This window comes from Micropterus salmoides, unplaced genomic scaffold, assembly GCF_014851395.1.
Source record: "Micropterus salmoides isolate LMB-PRFRI ecotype aquatic unplaced genomic scaffold, ASM1485139v1 Ms_hic_scaffold_22, whole genome shotgun sequence".
Lineage (NCBI taxonomy): Eukaryota > Metazoa > Chordata > Actinopteri > Centrarchiformes > Centrarchidae > Micropterus > Micropterus salmoides.
The window spans coordinates 1396136-1417571 of NW_024041373.1; the positions used below are offsets into that span (position 1 = coordinate 1396136).

At 39.9% G+C, this 21436-nt stretch overlaps 1 long non-coding RNA gene across 1 annotated transcript; it reads left to right on the forward strand.

The window, feature by feature from the left end:
- The first annotated feature begins 3440 nt into the window (after positions 1-3440).
- LOC119917677 lies at positions 3441-20803 on the forward strand. Its single transcript, XR_005447319.1, has 2 exons — positions 3441-3554; positions 20568-20803. It is a non-coding gene; the product is annotated as an uncharacterized LOC119917677 (long non-coding RNA).
- The last annotated feature ends 633 nt before the right edge of the window (positions 20804-21436 follow it).

Genomic DNA, 21436 nt, shown 5'->3' on the forward strand with positions numbered 1-21436 from the left:
TTAGAATGTCCTAACCAACCTTGGTTAGGTTGGTTAAGGTTAGGTTTAGGGTGGGGATATGGTTAGCCAATCAGAGGTAGAGTAGGGGGACAGGGCTTGACGCAATGCTGCCGTGCGTCAAGTGAGAGTTGTCAAAAATCTGGTGGAGAAAAAAATAGCGCTGGGCTGCTGCAGTGTAACACAGACATGCTTGAGTTTACTTGATGGAAAGATGGCAGAGGGTGAGTACAGAGTGGGCCTAATAAAAGTAGCACTTTAACTTTAACTGCCAATCAGATAGATAGAGTACTTTATTAATCCACAAGAGACATTGAGGGTGCTTTGACCCAGTCAGAGCCCTTGAAAAAATATCAAGATCAACGATTGGCAAATGCCAGGCACTATGTACCACGCAGGGCAAGAACACACAAGCTTCAGGATCATCAAACACAAGCTAGGATGCCTGCTGGTAGTTCCCAGTCCAATAAGGTGGAGCTAAGGATAAAAGGTACTTTATTGTCACATACACATACATGTAGCGAAATTCATTCTCTGCATTTAATCCATCCCTCAAGGGAGCAGTGGGCAGCCGCTGTGCAGTGCCTGGAGACCATCTCCAGATCTGTGTCAGTGTCTGGTTAATGGCACTGACTGAAGAACCTAACATATTTTTGATGGTGGGGGAAACCGGAGCACCCGGAGGAAACCCACCTTCATACCGGAGTATGTTCAGGTAAATATTACCTATTTTGATATGTACTTAGTTTAACTGGTATTATAATCCTTGTATCTGTCTGAACATGAAGGCAACCACAAACATCTCAGTGATCTTACTAGTCTAGTGATATTTCCTCCCAGTTTATTAACTGGATGTTAAACTACTACTAGTGTTAGGATGATGATGATTATGAATAATAATCTTAATAATGCTTTTGATTATTATTTTTACTACTACGTTTGAGTAATTGTCTTTTTTCTGTTTATCTTTCAGGTTATGGTGCCCCTGGCCGAGGCCCCTGACGTACATGGCCAACACAGGAGTGTTGGTAGCAACAATCTCAATTCTCCTCGAGAACATGAATGATGGTGCAGTAGTTTCATCTGGGAGATGTGGGAGCAGCAGGTTTGTTACATCACACGAACTCACTAACTTTTTCAGACTAATAAATAAACAAAAGAAACTCACACAATGTCTAGAAAGGAAATATTCTTACGTTTATTTTCCTTATCAAACAGAACTCATCGTAAGCAAAAAGAATTCAGCTTAGATTTAAAGGCATCAACAGAGCCAGACTGTCAGCAGGACTATTATTCCAGAGAGAAGGGGCACAATAGCAAAAGGAAGTACAGCCAGCTGACTTCTTTTTAACTCTGGGGACACATACAGTGGCAGCCCAGTACTGAGAGCGGTGAGCACGGGATGGGACATAAGGTTTAATGAGATCTGAGAGATAAGAAGGCGCAAGCCCATTTACAATTTTATAAGTCATCAAAAGCACCTTTAAGTCTGATCTGACATGGATAGGGAGCTGATGAAGTGAAGTTAATATTGGGAAACTTTTCTGGTTAAAGTTAAGATCCTAGCTGCAGCCAAGTACAGAAAATACCTAAATTTAGCTACGTAGAGCTAAATAATCTTATTCTGCAACACTCGGGTACAGGTGTAAAATTTTTAAGGTATTTTTTATTGCTCCCTGGAGGAGTTACCCCCCTAGAAAAGCACTGATGGGCCCATGTAGCCCAGTCCCGAAAGATCCTGGCTGAAAAGGTGGAAATATCACATCTGTCCCCATCAGAAATGAACTGATTTCAAACAGTATGTGATTAAAAAGTACGCTTATTATTACATATATGTTTAGAATTTTAATACCAAAAAAATCCCCCACTGATGAGAGATGGAATGAGGAGGCTTTGCTGTTGTGCACTGAGTTAAAAACAGGAGTTTGTACACAGATTAAACTCTTCTATTCCACTCCACTGTGTTGTTTTTTGGGTGAAAAAAAAAGCTGAATCTCATTTCCTTCCCCCTGCTACAGCGAGCTCTGAGCAGAGTGCCCTTAGTATTTTCATCTCGCACATCATGCTTTTAATTATGGGACATATTGAGAAGCGTGTCCAATGCACAATGGCTCCGCTGGAATATTCATGTCCAAAGTTGGAGGAAAGTGGAAAGGGGAGGGAAGTGAGATGTAATTGTAATTAGTGAAGAACCTGGCGCTGCCAATTCTCAAAGGAGCATCTGCGTCACCTGCTGTGTGCATGTGTATACGTGTGTGTGTGTGTACATCTGTCCTCCTGGCTTAGTGTACCTGGACACACCAGGGAGTGTGAGGAGCTCTCTTGGCTTAACTAGGAGATGTACCTGTCTGTCTCCTCGCTCCGGGCTGAAGTGGCTAGTTAGCATATGCGCCGCCATGCGTGCGTGTTTACCCTATACGGGTGTGTGTGTGGGCATGTGCGAGAGAGTGCCCGTGCGTAGGCCTCATCTCAAGTCTCACCGGAGACTTGTTGTCTAAGATTAATGAAGGTCACTGGAATCCTCCAAAGTATTCCGATAATTAAGGCTTTGTTTATCAAAAACAAGTTATATTAAGAGCAAAAAGATTCATGGTAATTATTCATAATCTTAACAATTCAAGTGTAGCCACCTCATTTGTGCCTTTAATTCTTCTTGTTAATGTTTTGCATAAATCTGCATAATTACTTGAGATGCCTGTTGTATTTTTGACAGCTACTCAGTTCATGTGCACTAAAGGGTATCGAATGTGCCGCGTGCTGCATACTTAAAAAGCGCCTGTATTGCTGGAGCCCGCAAAGCATATTTCAGTCATCAAGCCGCCTGCGCTGGGCAGCAATGCACGTGGAGAATGGGGTGTTTTCTATCAAAAGGAGAAACTGAATGCTTCTGCTTTCTGGCGGTTAGAATGAGGGCTTTCATGAGGGAGGCGTACCTCCAAAACACGCAGCAATATGGGAACATCGGTGAATAAATCCTCGCTCTAAACAACTGCCCTCGCAAACAGGAGCTGTTGTGAGTTTGATTTTATTTTGAAGATCAAGCTCCCCCTGTGATATACACTCATAGCTTAATTCAGTGTGCGGGTGTGCATGCCCCGAGTCTCTGTGTACAGCCTGACATGTCGAGACGCCCCCTGTATAATCACTGCATAACTCTGATGCAGTGATCACATGTAAATGACCGCTGCATAGAAAACGCTGTCTCTTGGTTTACATAATCCTGTAATGACCTCTTGTAACACACTGTCTGTGATATTGGCCCTAATAGATTGTTCTTGCTCTAGTATTTTTTTTTTTTTTTTGACCCAACTTATTTTTTGCACTGCCGGGCCCCTGGAATTACATGGAGAGTGAGGCTGGCCTATTAGCACCGTGACATGAGTGATTTAATTTACCCTCAGTCTCTCTCTCTGTTACTCTGTCTCTCCTCTTATTTAGCATGCGACAGGCGTGGACAGTAATGCCTGTGTGATTGGGCTGCGCCGGGTGATGATTTTAATAAACACACACGCGAGGGGGCCACAGGTCAACGGTGTTTGGATTCATCAGCCGCACAGGTAGGATGGAGCTGTGAATGATTCAAGAGCATGCTATACACACACACACACACACACACACACACACACACACACACACTTTCAGCACTTTAACAACCGGTCAACATGACTTGTGAAGAAAACGCAGACTTTATTTTTTTTCTGTTCTTCTCTTTTCTTCACTTGTTCGCAGACGTTTGTGTGTTGGTGCACAAACATTTGCATGTTAAGTGAAGGCTAAAGCATCTGTGCATCTTGTGTGTGGCTGTCCACTGCGTCACACTCCTCTGCGTACCCAGCCCTCCATGCAGGCCCTGTGCTCCTGCTCAGAGAAACATGTGGCTCTGATGTTAATTGAAATTTGTCTAATGAAGTGAAGTTAGGAAAGAGAGAGAGAGAGAGGGACTTGCTGGAGAAGAGGTAGGTAGACAACGAGGGCAAGGAAGAGAAGGAGGAGAGAGAAAAAAGAAAGCTTCAACTTTCTTTAATTATGTTTACCCAACAGGCTTTGCTTCCTCATTTAAATAGCATAAACATCTGGCCGTGGCGCGCCACTAGCATGGCGGCAGTAGTCAAGCAAATCTTGTGGAAAATAATGAAATTAGATCCCTGGTGCTGTGACAGTGGAAGGGCAGAAGACATCCGCTCCATGTTAATAAAATTGCCATGAATGAGTGAATACAATTAGGAAATTGTCAGTGGCGGCAGTGAACTTTTGTAACTCAACGATGTTTGCATCATTCGATTAAGGCAGCAATTTGGACTTGTTTATTTGCGGCTGTTGTGGCTTTTATTAATTGTGACCCAGCAGTGATTGGCCTGCGATTAAACCAGTCACATATGATGTGGCTATGGGTGAGGGATGGATTGGTGGGCAGGCTGATGGAGGCCATTTTTTTGTTGTTGTTTATCTCTGTGAGTGCAGACTGAGGAAGCTGGAACTCTGTGTGTGTGTTTGTGTGTGTGTGTGTGTGTGTGTGTGTGTGTAGGGAATGTGTGGTTGTGTGTTTGGTTCAACCTTTGTGGATATGTGGTTTTAATTATGGCTTTAAATTTTACAAAACAGATTAATTTGAAATGTTTGGGAATTAACCACAAATGTATGTTTTATCTTAAAAGGTCTATAATTTAGTCAAACAAATTCAACACAAATGGGATACTATGTTCTGTCCTCCTTTACTGTCTGCCAACATTTCATCTGTCCACACTGGTATTCCACATGTAGCCCTTTTTCAACTGACATCATTTCTTGTAACGTCATGTGACGTCATGTAATTTGTAGTCATTGTTCTACACCCACTTTTTGGATGAGTTCCTGAAACAAAATTTGGGCGCTGCAATTTCCAAGTCTTTTCAGCGTTTGCTTACAGTGCTTTCAATCAGGAGTTGTCAAACAGGTATGTTGTCACATCACAACAAGGACGACCAACTGCTGTGAGTAGAAATAGGGATATGGCACAAAACTACAAGTGATTTGGTGCTGGGACACCGACCTGCTTGAGCCCTTGAATCTGTTGGCATACAATCTATTTTGTAAAAAAGTTAATTCCAACTAGTGCCAACAAGACTGACAGAAATGTAAACAGTTTTTTTTTTTTGATACAGTGAAAACCTCTTAATAGTGATCACGTCTGCCTTTTTCTTTATTTCTCATGCAGATTACCATCAAAGTGACACTTGTTTATTTATTACATAAATATCCTTCAAATGACTGGATAATATAAATGAATGTACTGTGTATAATTCAAATCCACTATAAAATATAGCTTACTGTAGTTCAAATTATAAATACGCTATAATCTAAAACAGTATTGTGCTGTTTACTAATACAGTAATGTCTGTAGGGAAAATAGGCTACTAAGCTACCTCTTGGTGGTGGTTTCAGTGCATTTCAAAATTTTTAGTAGCAGAGCATGAAAAACATTCAGATTTTTTTCACATGTTTGAAAAGACTCAAGATGAATGCTGTAAGCGGAATACTCGATTACTAAAAACACATTATTTAAACATCATTAGTATAGGAATTATTCGGTCCCACATGTTTTGATCCATATAAGTGACAGATCACTGTGACTGTCCACTGTAATTGAAAAATTGTTTATATCTTTTGTTAAATGCTAGACATTCTGTGATACCAGCCTTTAAAATGTGAGGATTTGCTGTATTTCAATGTCTTTGGGTTTTCATCTGTTGGTCAGATAAAACAAGCAATATGAAGATTTATTTTATAGACTGAGATATTTTACACACAATAAAGTCAGTAAATATATGCATGTCGACCGGATAACCCTACAGCTGTGCACATCGGCCGATGTGCTAGCAGGTAGGGTTAGCCTCCTTTGTGTTGCAACGCTATTGCAAACTGCAACATATCATATACACGCAAAATCGCCGTTTTGCATGCAATAGACACGGCTTTTCCAAAGAGAGAGATGCAATCGGGTTGTGTCTGGAGGAAAGCAAACCGCTAGTGGATTCTGAAAACTACATGTTACCCCTTTAAAAGGGGATAATCTTAATAATCTAATCTAATAATATATTCTAATCCTATCTCAAGTAATATAAACTAAAAATCATTACAGCAGTGCCTTAAAACAAGGCTGAATGAAAGGTCATTCAACTACTATCATAAAATGTACAAAACTGGTTGATCTGCCTCAGAAACAAGTGGAATTAGCTTGTCCAGCTCCCAGACTTGTGTGGTTATGAAGAAATATACCTGTTTTAGGACATCAGTGATGACATTCCTTGATAAGACTGATGCTGGAAAAAACGTTACTGCATCCGTTACTACTTCTCTTCCTAGAAGACATACTATATATATATCTATACAGACTGTGATGCTTTGGAATAAATCCCTTCAAATGCTCTCAGTCTTTATCATCTTCTCTCTTCAGGTCTGGCATTCACCATTTCAAGTTCCCTTTGCAAATTTGAAGTAGTGCGTCGCTACCCTCCGTGCTCGGTGCTTTCTAGAGAGAGGACTGTGTTTACTTTACAGCCTCACGCAGGCAAGGGAAGGGATTACATTTGTGGAAATGAGTTGTCATTTCAGGAGGTAATAATGGATTTGGGCCTGAGAGCTCGACAAACACAACACGGGGAGAGCGGGGAGGATGAAACATGGGAGCCGAGGTAGAGAATGTGTGTGTACATAGTGGATTTGTGAGCACACAGGAAGGATGGGAAACACACCCAAAAGCACACACACACACACACACACACACACACACACACACACACACACACACACACACACTATTTGGCTGGACATCTGTACAAATGAGAGTACTGGTGGATTCTGCTGGGGTGCCTGGTTGGGGGGTGGATATCCCACCACGAGATTCCTTCAATCTTCAAAGCTCCAGTCCGGTTGGAAGTAATGGTTTCCATCCCTGTTGCCAGATTGGGTTCGTCCTGTCATCAACGCTGTATTTACTGACAACCATGTTTTATCTTTTGTCTCAGCCGTCCTCAGAATTGCCGTAGTATTTTACGCTGACTTGAAATGTCTCTTTTGACTTTGGCTGGAGTTTTGGAAATTCCATTTTCGCCTGCCAAAAGAAACGGGCCCTGTTGGTTTTATCCTCTTGTCTGTAACCGTGACCTTTGGACTGCACAGTAGTATGCCAGTCACATTAAATCCATCATCATCACACAGGCCTTCTTATTCTATCCCACATCCCAAATGCAGCCATGCATAATGTGTCCGTCCACTGCAATATATCTATTCAGACTGGGACTGTCCTTGGGTCCACTTGGAAGGATACACTTACTTTGAAAATCAATTTAGGCAATTTGGGTTAGGTTTGGTCTCCATGGGTCTGTTTTTGGTTGGGTCCAAAATGTTGTACCATGGCAACCACTAGTCTGAAGTTACAATTTGGAGGAGAGTTTTTATTTGCACCTTAGAGCACTTATTTGCTTTCATCTACGCGTTTGCGTGCTCTTGAGGGCTACAACACATATAAAAATGATCAGTTAGATCTACATTGTATAAACTGGGAGGTTCTCAAGGAAACTTTGTTGGCTAGGGATGATTTGGCTCTGATCTGCCCTCTCATGGAAATTATTTTTAGTCCTCCAGGTAAATACAAAGTGTGCAGGTACTAGTGTGAACAATGCCATTTGTGTCACGGCTGCTTGTACAATGTAATGCAAATTAGAAATGCAACAATGTCAACATTTTTAATTCACTGGACTGGGCCACACACAGCTGAGGCCAATTTACACTGTTAAACATAAAAAACTATACTTCAAGTCATAAATCAAGTATCATCAAATCACTCTCACGATGGCATTAAAATGGGAAAAATAATCCATCTTTGAAAAAGACTGTGGGTCGTACCTACCATCAGGGGTCCCAGGCAGATTTTTTTACAGGCTTAGTATGTACTTCATACTTAATGATGGAACCATATGCTTGAGCTATTGAGAATGTGCCTTGATGTGTGTAAAATTATCGTTCCAGGTTATGCAGAGGTGAGGGGCAAAGGGGTTTGGTTATAATGACTGGCTTTGTTAAATAAGCTCCACATACTGGCAAAGGCATTTTGTCACATACAGCTGTGAAATCACAGGTCTTTTTGCTATTAACGATATATAAGGTGCGCCACAGGACTTATAGTTAATGCCCATTTCATAGAAAATATCATTAGCTTGAGTCTCTTATACACTGATTTATGCTGTAGCATAGGGGATGTGGTAGTTGTGTATGCATTCATGTATGTGCATAAGAATGTGTGCGGGCATGTGTGTATGTGTGTGTGTGTGTGTATGCATTTGCATCTGTGTGGAGAATGAATTTGTGTACAAGTATCTACTTGTGCATTTTTGTGTGCTTGCATGGATACACGTGTGTATCTGTGGGTGTGTGTGTGTCGTGAGACAGATGGGTAATAGCCCCTGTGCTGAAAGCGGGGCCCTGTGTAACGTGTAGCCCTGATTGCAGACCTGATTACCTGCCATATGCTAGCTGAAGGGTTGAGGGCCGGACCAAATGAGAACAGTATGCAAACGTTAAAGCAGCGTTTTTATAGCGCAGTCATTATGCCCCCGCTCTGGCAAATGAAAACGAGCGTGGCAGGGAAGGAAAATAATGAAGTCATAAAAAAACGGACGGGTCACGGTACGTGATCGCTGGCACCTCCCAGCTGTAATCCCATTGGCTAGAAGACAAGGGAAAGGTCCCCTGCTAAGATGATGTTAAAGCTTCGGTCAGGCCGCAGGGTGGCCCTGTTCGATCGAAAAGCCTTCCAGAGAGGGAATATGCCAGTTAAAGATCTAACTGTATCTTTTTCCTGGGTACGTCACCTTTAGTTAGGGAATGAGTATGAAAGCGGCTTGTATGTGTGTGTGCCTGTGTGTGTGATGTGATTATGTTCCTATTAGCCTTTGCATTCTCCATTATGCATGCAGCGTACGGGGCTAAACTGACCTTGTAAGATGATCATTGACTCTCCTTGGAAAACACTTGTTATCCCAGGATTAACACACACACCAATTACTACCTGCTCGCCACATGAGCTCAGGAAATAAAACATTTCCTATCTGTGTCTCTTACAAAGGGGGAACTCCCAGCCATGTGGGGCCATGCGAATACATATACGTTTTTAGAATCTTATTTGTTTTTGGACTGTGAATGTATAATTTAAAGGCAGAATATATTAACTCAATAGTAGGGACCTGAATGGGCTGTATTACTAACCAGGCAGTTTATGCTATTTATAAAAGCCATAATTTAGATTGTACAGCATGTTTTAAAAATCATGTACTTTCGTGTTTCATGGGTGGGTTGAATTCCCAGAGGTTTTGCATGAATGATGTTCTGTGTTACCACTTACAGTAATTGGCGGGTCACCTTCAAATCATGATACATCCTTTTTAGAGAAAAAGTGACCTGATAGTAACTGTTAATGAAGTGAATAGACGGTAAGTTTTTCAACTGACTCATTTTCTAGTCTACTCTGTGAATAGACACACAATGATTTTTAAGTTTTTTGAATAGTACACAGTGTGGCTATCGTGAGTTATGGAAATCTGTATGAAATAAAGAAAAAACAAAACTGTCTCTGAGTAAGTAAGTAAGTTTTTTCACATTTGCAAATGGTCTCAAGGCATACAGAGGTTTAAAACACAAACTAGACAAGCATTTCTCTACAACATTAACAGAGAAGTAAAAAAATCAAGCAGTTTAAACTAAAATTTCTGTTACAAGTGACATGCTTTACAAATTATTGCCAACCATGTTCTGCATGTCACTATAGCCACAAGAATATATAAGGTATATTCTTTGTGATTTTGAATAAAGCAATCTAAAAAGAGTCAACATCTTGCCCATGACATGTAGTCACAATAAAATATTTGGTGTCATTTGTACAAATCTCTTTCAGAAGAAGTAATCATTACCCAGCTTGTAACCAAACTATTGAAACTTTTTAGAAGCCAGAAATCTAAGAAAATCATAGGTAGTCAGAGTCGACTTTTCAAATATTTAACCACGACCGCAAACTTTCCCTAACCATGATCAAGTGCTCTGAGTCACCTAACCATCAAAACAATAAAGAGGTGGTATTCTGCTTTTTGGCTTTCCCCCTCTCCTTTATTGAGTTATATGTCTTTTTTGTGCATGTAATAGTTTTGCAAAGTGAAGCCCAAAGTCCACCCCAAAGGGAGTTCCCATCTCCCACAGAAAACACTGCTCTGAACTGTCTGAAAACAGCTCGTTTGTAGTCCAGCCACTTCCCTTTCATCCCTGTGACCTGTCATTTTTCCTGGTATTGGTATGAAATTTTAACTAGGACTAGGTAATGCTTTATCCTGTGGTCTTACAGTGTTTTCCAGCTAATAAGTCCCAGCTGTAGTTGTCTGTATGCATTTGTCAGCAAGCATTTTCAAGTGGAAATAAAAAATATATTAGTTTTAGTGTGTTTAAACTTATATTAATCAATTCCAGTAGCACTTACAATCAGTCTTTTGGGTTAGATACTCCAGAGTTTTGTCTTTCAGAGAAGCCCAAAACCATGCATATACTCCATATGGTTCAAGAACTACATTCAATTTACTTTGGATATGCCTTTGCATGAATTTTACAGGAATGTTAAGAGGTTAAAACTTTATGGATGAAAGATACTTTTGTTACAGATTAATAACTCACAACTCTGAAACTCTTGCTCCAGTCCATGTTGCTAAGCTGGTCGGCAACATGTAGCCTACAGCTGAATCGAAGCCGTGTTTAATATGGTGTTTTTTGAAAAGTAAACCATGTCAACCTGTTCTGGTACAACCCCTAAATAAGATTATGAACCTGAAAATGAGCAGAATACCACCTCTTTAAATATGCTTTATTTACCAGGAGGATTTTGTAGGAAAACCAAGAACCACTGGCACTGACATTGGACATTTTGTGTTGGTAGTGAACAGTGTGCCGCTAAGTGCAGTATAATGTTTTTCATTGATGTCACTAAAAATAGTTTTAATAGTTATTATATATTTTAATAATTATGTCTCCTACAAAACATGTTTGCCAATGCAAATCAGTTATGCAACTTTTAGAGACATTGCTGTCCAGAGACTGTATCATGGGGCTACTGGGGCACTAATAATCTCATACCTAAAGCTGTTTAAAACAAACGAAGGTAAAACAACCAATTGTTGTCTATTCTAATAAATATGGGTGCAGGAAGAATATTGTATTTTACTGTAAAACTTCAATTAATAGCCAAGTCCTAAATAGCCACCTACGTCCTTTACTGGCCTGGTGTGGGAAAACATTTTGACAAATAAACGCCTGCCTCAATTTAATGCCTGGTCTAGTTTTTATAGAAGTTCTTTGGATGTATAAAACCTCTTAAACCCTGCGGGGTCGCCCGCTTTAGCTGCTTCTGCTTAGATCATTAATACAAATATTAATGTTTAAACGTATGATCAATATATCCGTATGAACTTGCCGTTGCACATCGTTAGATCGGTTAGATTCTCCACAATTTCAATTCAGTTCATTTGAGGAAAACAACGAGCCCCAAAGTCTAATTCTTATAGATTTACCGGTGTAACCTGCCTGGTACAAGAGAGTTACCTTTGAAGCGCTTGTTAAGCCCAAATGTGTCCTTCCTTGATTATTTATATTCCTTTAGTCTGTAAGGGTCCACCCATCAAAAGAATCAAAACAGCTTTTCATAAAAATTAATCCTAGTTGTGAATCCTGTCATGTGAAGTCCATCGCTCTCTGTCTGCTAACTTCTCTCATCCTGCACCGTGTTGTTGTCGTGATTACTTCAAAATAAAAGCGCATAAGCTGTCTGTCGGAGGTAGATCAAATGAATGACGTGTATTTGATATTATTTTATTTTTATACAAGTATTATTCTGTTTGAAATAAATAAACTGTTTCATAGTTTCAGTTTTGTGCAAAAGGAATTAAAGGCCTGTCCCATATGGACGCCTGTCCCAAATATAGGCAGGGTCAATTCAGTGGTTTTAGCAAATAAAAGCCCGGGCTTTTATTCAAAGTTTTACCGTATATTTCATTTTCACATTTTGCCTTCTACATTATGTTGTGTGTTAAGTGTGGAGCTGGAGTCAGCGGGTGGCTAGTTTAGCTTAGCATAAGTGTGGAGGCAGGGGGACAGAGCTTTGTTCAGGATTCAAAAGCATGTCTACCAACATCTCTAAAGCTCACTCATGAACTCATTGTGTCTTCTTTTTTTAAAAGAGCTGCTTTAGGGGGAGTTCCATGGCTGAACTATTTCTTGACAAGATTCAGTTAATTTGTCCCGCCACTACTCCTGGTTATAGGTTGCCGATATGGTCAGTGTGCACCTGTTACGGTATACTGGTAAGACACCATGGTACCACTCCTGGTAACCACACTGTAACAGCTTCAGGAAGCTGCACCCAGTCACTGTGCCCTGCTGTTGTAGGAATTTGTAGTACTTGTAAACTCACAAACTGTTGTATTAACATTTCTGATTGAGTACAGATTAAACAAATGAGATCCAACATACATGTTGAATAGTGTGCATTCAATGTGTTAAAGTAAATGTCTTTTCTTACTTTGGACAAGTTGTTTCTTCCTGCTTTCAGTCTAGCCTAACCCCACCCTGACTTCATACTTAACGCACAGCCTTGGGATTGATGTTGATCTTCTCATCTCCCTCTGGGAAAGAAGGTATTTGAGTGCATTTACAAAACTTTTAAAGTATTTCTTCAAGATTAGATTAAAAACATGTTCCTGTTCAACATACTCTAAAGGGTTGAATACCTTTTTCATACCGATGGAAATTACATAAGGACTTGTCTATTCTGTTTGATGTGGTTACAGGAGGAGATTTCTATTCTGGTTATGCTCTAATCATGTTGTTAACGGAATCCGGGGCTCCATATAAACCCCGCATTGTGAGATTCTATGTTGTCCATGAACCATGTATTTCAGTTTTGTGCTGCATTTGGTCAAGAAAACATATTCCGAAGGAACAAGCTGACACTTCCACCTTACTACAAACCTGTTCGATGTGTGCAAGGGATGACTCTTGTTGCCAGGGGCTCCCCATCACTTTCCCCATTTCCATCCATCAGGAGAAAAGGGGAACTTGTGCATAATCCTGAAGCCCATTGTGGCCTACTTAGTGGGAAGGGAACATGTCTTTCCAACTGGTCGTGCCTTTGTATGTGGGTCAGCTTCATTCAAATTCTCTTTCATTCCAGCTCTTCTTCCGACACTGTGGCCCATCATTAGCTGTAATATAGGTCACCCCAGGCTTTGTGAAACTCCAGCCCCATTTGCATTCTTGATTCAGATGTAGCAGTCATAGAGTGGCTGTAGGTTGGGAGGTGGGAAGCTAGGGGGGGAAGGTGGCATCAGAAGTAAAGGCGAAGCTTTTATCACTTTTGATGAAAGGATGGGGTCAGTCTGGATACATGCTTAAAAGGATCAGGGTGTTTTCCCAGTGGTGGGAAGATGAAACTTCTATAGATGCAGGTTGAAACGTATGATAGGTACCCTGTCTCTCCTTTTCTTCACGGTGAAAAAAAGAGAAAAGAGGAACTACATTAAGGCTTAATGTTACATGTCATATTCCAAGAAATAATGTCAAGGTATTTAAAGAAATACAAAACTACTAAGCAGGAAAGAAGACCTGTGGTTGAGCCACCCTGCACCTGCAATTTCATTACCGCATTCATTCCGCGTTCAATTCAACTCAAAAAAACCTTTATTTGAGTTTTTAATTGAGGAGTGGAGGGGTGCACTTGCCCTACACACCCCCATGCACAAACACAGGTGTATTCACAGAATAAACGTACTAAGCAGAGGGTTATGACAATGACCTGAGAAGAAAAATAAAGCTATTCTGGCATTTGGTGTTCTGCTACATGCTAGGACTGCACAACTTGATGGACTATTATTTATTACAGACCTGAATGGTGTGTTATGTCATGATGTGTTATTTGCGAGACTTTTTACTGTTGATGCAAAGTTTTGATCCGCAAAGGCAACATAGTAAAAAATAGTTGTTGCTTTGTCATAATGTCAGGTGTAAATTTTATCTTACTTTACTGTTTAATAGGACATGAAGGTAGAGCTGCCGCAGGTTTTGACATCATTGCTTCACCATAAAAAACAATGGCTCATGTTACTGCAAATTAATTTGGATGTTTATCATGTGTAGAGGGCTTAACTGATGACTTGAAATGCAAAATAACACATACAGCATCCCAGTATCCTCAGGAATTATGGTCATTTTGGAGGATTCACCTCATGATTTACATCCAGCGCCAACATTCAGTAGTAGTGTGTCCTTTATGTAGTGGTGTGGAACAAAAGGGTATGGATGTTATGAAGCTGGTGCTATAGAAATAAAATTGAATTTGATTGAAATTGAACATAATCAGGTTTTGCAGAATTGTTAGCACACAGGCCTGGCGAAGAGCATAACTGAAATTTCGATATTGACCCACATGAAAAGAGCTACCCTTGTTTTTGTCAACCACCAGAAGAAGCACACATTGTTCTATATCTCAAAAACACAAACACACAGGTCCATTTTCATGCTTACCCTCCTAAATAGAGTTTTTGTTTTGCAGTGTGGTGTCATGTTTGGTGGGTAAAAAGGCATTAATCACAGCCCTAAAGTTCTCAGCAGCAGCAGCAGCTCCAGCCTCTGTGTTTAGTATGCAAAGGCAACAGAGCCTATTGACAGTTTTTTTCTCCTTTGCAAATTACATGTTTCCACCTTAATTGTTATTGGAGATGTTATCATGAAGCGGATGCAGCCCTCGCTTCTGAACCTGACAGTGGTGTGAAGGGGGCAGAGGAGAGGAGTTATGCAAAATACGGCCTATGTATAATTAATGATCCCCCCTCTCCCCCCACCGCCACCCTCTCCCCCACATACAACCCTTCTATCCTCTTTAGGATGGACATCTGGCGCCAGGGTGTCTTTTTGACCTCTAAGGGCTGCAGTGTTAAATTGAGATACTGAGGGCGAGGAGGGAATGGGAATTGGTAAAGGTCGGACGCTGAAGAGAACACACACACACACACACACACACACACACACACACACGCACACACACACACAGAACTAACAGAAATTAAAATGTAAATGCTTGCAATTTGGCAAACTTTAGATCTTCAGACAATTTGGGGAAAAATGTATCTATTGTACACACACACATTTGTAATACTGAGGACCTTCCATTTAGTACATTACTTTTATTTGCTAATCTCTAACCCCTGCCGGAAGGTGTAATGGGTAACATGGCAGGGCTACAAACATTTTCTTTTAGTGAAATTTGCAATTATGAATAAAATTATTACCCTCACACAATAATGTACTGCTAACAAGTTCTTTGTGGGGGTTAACCCCTGCTTGTTAAATTACTCGACTAGTAATGCAAACTGAGGTAAGCCCTGTTTTTGCTTGGTAGTGACAATTAGCTATTTTTTTTTAGTTAATCGTTTAGTCCATTAAATGTTCGACTAACTGTCCAAAACCCAAACAAATTCTCACCTAGAAACCAGCAAATGTTTGTCATTTTAACTCTATGTCAAAATTGCTGGCAATTAATTAATTTACTGCTAATTTCAGCACAAAACATTATGCTCTGATGTACTTTATTGCAGTTTAACAACATTCATGACCTTTTGCAATGTAACCACACCTGCTTTCATTTAGAAAAAACAAAAACAAAGAACAACGTGGATCTGTTTCCTAGTCCCTCAGCAGCGTGGTCAATATGTGCTCCAGGTCTCCTGACCGGAAACTTGCCCGCTGCACAAGTAAAGATGTTACTCATCTTTCTATCCTTGAGGACTTTTGTTGGTGTAGAAGTAGCAGAACACACACCACACACTCACGTGCAAAGAGTTGACTTTTGCACGCTCTTGTCAGTTTGCTTACTGTACTCCCTATCTCTTCATTAATTGATCTGAACAGGCTCAGATTATCTCAGCTCTTATGCAAAAAAGCCAGAGTCACTGCCAACTCTTTCAAGATAGCAGAAGGCGAGACAGACAGAACTTTGGCTGAAACTCCTCCTGCGCCTTAATTCCTGACGGGAAACACGTTAATACCCCCCCACCTCCCCCCAAACCCTCCCCACCCCATAACCCCCCCACCCCCTCCCTCTTATCTCCACCCTGAGCCTCTTTTGATGTCCCAACTCTAATCAACTCGTCCGGGCCGACGGATGTGCGGCTGACACGGGACAATCGTCGAGATCTAAATCGTTACATCTCCCCTGACATTACCGTGGCATTTTTGTCGTGGCAAGAGGTAAGAAGACTGAGGATCGGTTCACGGGGACCATAATTCTTTCTGAGGGGGGGGGGGCAAGCATATTCATATTAGCGTGGAATTAGGCCCTTTTTAGATGTGCAGGAAATCCAGTGTTGGCAAAGAGAGCGCTGGAGTCCATATGCGTCCTTATCGGGGACGGCGTAGGCCCTATTCATACTGACTGCTATCAGCATAATTCTTTTTGACATTTCAGATAAGCATCTTAACGGAAAGCTCCCAACTAGCCAGGCGGGGGAGTTGTCAAATAATGAAGGAATCCTACATGTTTACTACTAAAATATCAACCTTTTAAATAGGTGTGTGTGTTTGACTGTTATCTGTGAACCCTCGTCCTCCCGCTTCCAGTATCTCTGCGAGGGACAGGGGTTAGAGTGTGAGGGTGTGTGTGCTTCTGCTGATGATTTACATCAACACATGCAGACTCCACAGTGTCTGTGTGTCTGTATCAGAACATGCCATAACACCATACATTAATCCTATCCGCTTCTAATCTGCTAATATTTCCTGGAGAATTATCTGAGGACACTGTTTCATATGCAAATACGGCAGCAAAACGTGGTAAACACAGCACTCACCGTCCAGTGGTAAAACATCTAATGTACCCGGTGTTGGTTGGACAGATTAGGCATCTGCTGCGTTGCCTGTTTGTGTTAGGTTGTGGCCGGGAGAGTACACAAACAAATTATCCTTGGATTATGGATCAACCTCTAATCAACGGTCAGCAAGGACAAAGTCCTCATACTTTAGATTAGCTGGCTATAAGAAGTTCAGCTACAGCAAATGTCGTAGAAGTAAACAATTAAATGCAACAAATTTTGCTTTTATTTTAAAATTTATACATGAACACACTTCTAAGATCACAAATCAAAACTGCTTTACAAGTTAATAAAGCATCAATCAGGCCAGGTCCATGTTTAGTCTAATCAGATCAGGTGTATTGTAGGATGTCGCGCGTCTGTGTGCTTAGTGGATCTGAGCAAACTCACTGTCAGCTGTGATCAAATGTTATGTCATCATTATTACAGGAGAAAAACACAACACAAAAGGAGAGTTTAAACTGTAAAAAAAAATGACACTCCATTGCCACTCTTTCCAATTGTGGTGGCTTGTAAAGTGGCATCAGGAGTCTGCCAGTGTCCGTGTTCTCTCTCTAGCTGTTCAGTTTGCAGTTGAATTGGTTCTGACTGCCCTCTGGTCCCCTTTGGACTGGGTCTTTCAGAATTTATACATTATGGTTCAGGTAGGTTTTATATGGGTCAGTTTGAAATTAGATTTGTAATAACTTCATAAAAATAATAATAATAAAAATAATTTGTATAGCAATTAGTATAGCTCTTCAAAAAGTTAGTAAGTGCTTCACAAGGAAAAGCAAAACAAAACCAAAGAATTCAGTAAAAAAAAAGAAATGAAATCATGAAACACTAAGACAATAAAATATTGATGAATCTAGATGAACATGAAATGGCAAAAAAAGCAGTGGTAGAACCACAGGAAACATATTAAATATTAATAAATAAATAAAATATTTTAAGGAGTGATTTAAAAGTTAAAATCACATGCCGTGCTTTTACTGTTTTTACTGATTACAAAAAAGTAATGATGAAATAATAAAGTTTCTTGTGCAGCACAGCGCCAACCACACTACAACCCTGTATTCATATATTTTGCCTGAAATATAACCTCTGTGCATTTGTCTGCTCATCTTTGTTAAGCTATGTTGCCTTTGCTTAGTTGAATGGCAGCACTGAATTGGTCAATAGAGCATTTATATATATACTGCTCCTACTGCCAGAACCTTCTGACTGTTAGTTACAAAATTGCAAAATGTGGTCTCTCTTTGTGAATTCAAATAATTGCTGCAGACACTGCATTCCAAATCTCTAAATTAGTAGTTGTAGTTTTGGATTTGTGTAGATTCATTCTTTTTATAGCTTTTACGGCTTCTTGGGTTGTTTTAAACATGACATCTTTTAAAGATAATTTAAAAATCTAATTTTTTACATTCTGATTTTGTGTCATATTTTGTTATGTTTGTCTGTTTGTCAGGGTCTGATGAAATATAAAATGTGATTTGTGATGTCGGGCTATACATATAAAATTGGCTTATAATGACCTGGTTGAATATATATAACAAAACATGTCTATATTTCTATCTTACTGTAACTTTCTAACTGACACTGAAATTTAAGGAGCGCTACTGACAACCAGAGTTAAATCCCTTGTAGCAAATTATTTCTACAAAGGTGATTCTGATTCTCATCAATACCATTTCAGGCAATCCTGAATAAAAGGTGCATAGGAGGTGTTGTGTGTTTTGCACATCCAGTTTCTTTAAAATCAATCGTAAAACTTCAAATAGAATGAGCAGACAAAACCCATCACCTACAGAAACTGAAAACTCCTCAACACAAAATCCAAAGAAAAGCATGTCACAATACTAACCACAGACCCAAAGTAATTACAAAAAGATAAAAAAAATAAAATAAAATGAAGGATGACACTTTCAAGAGGCATCGAGTGTGATTTTTATTCTCTTTGAAACACAAACAGGTTTTGTATGAAGGAAAGACAAACAGTGGCGTGTCAAGGTAAAGTGTATTTATTCTGTTCAAGCGCAGACAGAAAGAAAAAGAAGAGTGACTGAAGGAGAATGTCACTAATAGGACAGAAATAATCAACAGCAGCGCTTGAATAAAGCTACCACACATGTACATTCATATGTTAGAGGGCTGTGGCCAGTCAGCCACATAACAGAACAATCACTCTGTCACTCATCCTCTGCTATTTGTGTGGCTGTTTCTGTTTAAAAAAAAATCCTGTGTTTTATCCTCTTTTGTCCTTTTTCTCCTCCTGTCATTTTTGTCTTCCTCTTCCATCCTGCTCTTTGTTTCCTCTGTTCCTCTCTCAGATCTGTCCTTGGTCACCATCTCCCATTATTCCTTCATCATGATGCATTGTATGTCTTTGGCAACCGACTATTTTAATCTGTCTCCCTCACTCCCAGGCACATTTTGTCCTGTGAATGCTTAGATGAAAAGAATCTGCTTTGATATGTCAGGATAAATCACATGGCAGTGATTAAACAGATCAACTATCGTGTCTTTGTGAAATTATTTCAGTAGATATGAACAGGTTTTTGGGTATGAGGCCATGAAACTTTTCAGGCATGTGAAGAACCACGTCAGATTTCAGTTCAGATTTTTTAAAAGAGACACAAATATGTATAGTTAGACAGCAGGGATGAGTTTGCTCTCTGCAGCAGGCTGGTGCTGGCTGTGGCCTTATTATGAGGGGGGGAAAAGTCCAGTTGACTTTCAGTCATTTAGCCAACTTCATCTGTTGTATTCTAGTCATACTAATTTTAGGTGCATCTTGACATTTAAATAATTTAAACACTGTATATACAGTATTAATCGTATTTTACTCAAGAAAGTTGATAAACATTTAGTCAAACTTAAAGCTGCACTAATGGATCAAAAGACTATGTGTAATATCACACTATGACCAACTTTACAATTCCCCTCACCTCTACAGAGCTTTTTTTGGAAAGTTTCAGCACTTGTTTAATAAATCAGCATTGTGCGTACAATTTGTTGTGTCGATCTACCCAAGTAGCCAATAAATGATTTAATGCAGATTTTAGCAACTTTGAAAGAACTCTTTCAAAGAAAATTAGCCGCAAATGGGCAGGTTGTATGATTAAGAATGCTGCTTTTTATGAAGTTAGGTTGTTGATAGAATGTATCCATACATGTCTTTAAATAAGCCATGAAACATTGTTCAGAGAAGCATATTTAAGTTGAGATAATACCAACATGGGAAGTGCTATTACAGTGTATGGTATCATAATTACACCTGAACTGACACTATTCCAAAAGTGTTGCCCTCAGGTGGACTGAACGATATGAGGGCAACTAGATCCACTGTGAAAACAATCAGAACCACATCAAAAGGTCATTGTTTAAAAAAAAAACTCCAAAAACTATACACAAACAACTACAGTGTTTTTTCCAATTAACTAAGAATTTAAAAAAATTGTATTTAGCATTACTAAATAAAAGTACAGCACATTTGGTGAACAATTTAAAGTTCCTAATGAGCAGCAAGGCTTCTCTTAAGAAACTATTACACACTCACTCTTTATTTCTCTGGTAATTGTTGCTCTCTGTATTTTGTATTTGTTTTTGTTTTTTTGCTATTGCTATCACTTATTTTCCTGTCACCTTTACACTTAGCAGGGCTCCCGAGGCCATAAGATGCAGCTGAGTTCAGGCTCCAGCACCACAGGCGCTGCACTGCAGGTGTGTAACGGGGAAGGTGACCCAGCCATGCAGGAAGAGAAGTCGTGGATTTTGTCTTCATTTTGTTTGTCAGAGAAAATATACAGAAATTTACAGATTTTATTTTTAAAAAATCCTCTGTAGTTACATAATGTTGTATAGAAATGTAGTCAAATCTTTGTTGTAAAAAAGTGTTTTGTCTTGTCAAAGTCTTACTTTCATCATGGACAAAAGTACATAAACAAATACAATTTGTTTCAGTTCCCATTAACAACACACAAAAAAACCACACAAGTAATTTTGTCATATTCCTTCACAGTGTGATCATTGTGAAATGCAAAGCGGCCCACACATATCACCCTTTTGCTTTATGCATTCCTGTATTTTTTTCACAAGTATACCTCCTCACTCTGGTGGCATATTTTCAATCATTATTAGAATGCAGGCAGCTCAAGGCTCGCAGGCTTTAACCTCTGGTATGTTTTGGTGTGTGATAAAAGGCGAAAGCACTATCAATCTTTATTGTCTGGCCCGCAGACTGTAATTGCATTCAATAGTCCACTGATTCTCTTGTCTGCGCTAATGTCGGGGAGCATAGAGGAGCCAGATGCTGTGACTGTGTGACTGCATCACACACACATGCATCACACACACAGGTGCGCATACACACAGTTAAAGCTTTTATACTTAAAAAGAAGAAAAATACACACAAGGGTGCTCATACTGGAAAATAAATTGGGAATATGCACAGAAACATACACATGACACACGGTGCAACTGGGCTGGTTGATGAATTGTTGACAGGATAGATTGTGAGCAGCTGT